This window comes from Rhinopithecus roxellana, chromosome 6 (assembly GCF_007565055.1).
Source record: "Rhinopithecus roxellana isolate Shanxi Qingling chromosome 6, ASM756505v1, whole genome shotgun sequence".
NCBI lineage: Eukaryota > Metazoa > Chordata > Mammalia > Primates > Cercopithecidae > Rhinopithecus > Rhinopithecus roxellana.
In genome coordinates this window covers 49,187,581-49,189,769 of record NC_044554.1, presented here as the reverse complement: position 1 = coordinate 49,189,769, position 2,189 = coordinate 49,187,581, and positions in this window count along the sequence as shown.

The following is a 2,189-nucleotide window of genomic DNA, read 5'->3' as shown; positions in this document are numbered from 1 at the left end:
TCCTGCGGCGGCGTCATCCCCTCGCGCCTGCGCACAGCGCCCCCCTCCCGACTAAGGACAGGAAGAACCATAGAGGCACTCCGGGTGCTGTGGAGGAGGGACCCGGGGGGCTCACCACAGAGAGGGCCGCCTAGCCGCGCCTGCATCCGGGCTCTCCGCCTGGGAGACTTGACTCCCCCACCAGGCGGAAGGATGAAAGGAACGGAGACCCCCGCATCCCGGACCCCACAGGAGCCGCCATCTCCCCAGAGCTTGAAAGGGTATGGGGCAGGTGGTTGTGGACGTTTACTCGATATCTACTTATTTGCCCTAATTCTTTTGGCAAGCCATTCATTCATTCTGTAGATATATTCTGTGGATTTCCTGTGGGCCACGCACTGTTCTAGGATTTGGGGAAATTAAGAGTAAAGTGGGTCCCGTGGCTGGCCACAGGTGGCTCAGCGCCTGTAATGCCCATCACTTTGGGGAGGCCGAGGCGGGCAGATCACTTGAGGTCAGGAGTTCGAGACTGGTCTGGCCAACATGGTGAAACCCCGTCCTCTACTAAAATACAAAAATTATCTGGGCATGGTGGTGCATGCCTGTAATCGCAGCTGTACTCGGGAGGCTGAGGCACAAGAATTGGCTTGAACCCAGGAGGGGGAGATTGCAGTGAGCCAAGATCACGCCACTGCACTCCAGCCTGGGCAACAGAGTGAGACTGTGTCTCAAAAAAAAAAAAAAAAATCAAAAAAAACAAAAAACAATTGCCAAGTACAACCTTCAAGTAGAGATGTCAAGTCAGTAATTAGATAAATGAGTCTGGGCTGGGCACAGTGGCTTATACCTGTAATCCCAGCACTTTAGGAATGGAGGTGGGAGGGATGGCTTGAAGCCAGGAGTTTGAGACCATCCTGGGCAATAGAGTGAGACCCCATCTTTACAAAAATAAAAATTAGCCAGGCATGGTGGTGCGCACCTGTAGTCCCAGCTACTCAGGAGGCTGAGGTGGGAGGATTGTTTGAGCCCAGGAGTCCAAGGATCAGTGAGCTATGATCGCACTACTGCAGTCCAGCCTGGATGACAGAACAACAGCCTGTCTCGAAAGAAACAAACAAAAACAAAACAGGGAAATGAGAGGAAGCAGTAGTCTTGATGCGGGCAATTAGTGTTCTTTCTCTAAGATAGTAGAGTGTGGTTTATGGGGGGCTTGCATGGGACAGAAAAGATCCACTGCTCACAGTGCTCTGGGGAACCAGTGTCCTGAGGGAATAGTCATGTTTTGGTGGTGTAGAAATTGAAAGGGCTGCTTACAGAACAGGATGAGGATCTAGGGATCTTACAGATGTCAGGCCCTGAGTTAGAGGTGTGCAGTGCATGGGAGACATTAGAGGGGTGAACAGGAGAGACAGCTTAAGATAGACACTTATCTGAGATGAGATCCTGGAATAACCTGGAAGGTAAAACAAGGGCATTGGCCTTGATGAGCTTATTCCCCATGCTGGTCCTCTTGGGGGAGGTGGATAATCGCTGTCAGTTACAGCCTCCTTCTTAGGAACGGGTCCTCATAAGCCCTTTGAGATGTTGGAAGAAGGCAGTATTGGAAGGAGAGCTTGTGATCTTAGCAGGAGTGCAAGGTTCTTTCCGGACCCCTGAACCCTCTGTGGTTGGTGTCACATCCAAGGCAGGTAAGCTCGAGTAACCTCTCTGAGTCTGGATTTTTTTTTTTTGAGACGAAGTCTCTCTCTGCAGCCCAGGCTGGAGTGCAGTGGTGCGATCTTCACTCACTGCAAGCTTTGCCTCCTGGGTTCATGCCATTCTCCTGCCTCAGCCTCCCGAGTAGCTGGGACTGCAGGCACCCACCACCACACCACGCTAATTTTTTTTTTTTTTTTTTTTTTTTTTTTAGTAGAGATGGGGGTTTCACCGTGTCAGCCAGGATGGTCTCAATCTCCTGACCTTGTGATCCACACGCCTCGGCCTCCCAAAGTGCTGGGATTACACGTGTGAGCCACCGCACCTGACCTGAGTCTGAAATTTTTTATTTATTCAGGCTCTTTGGAGACTCTGACTGAGACATGATGGCAATGAGAAGAGATACTTTATTTTTATCTTTATGTATGTATGTATGCACTTATTTATTTTTGAGACGGGGTCTCCTTCCATTGCCCAGGCTGGAGTACAGTGGCATCATCTTGACTCACTGCAAC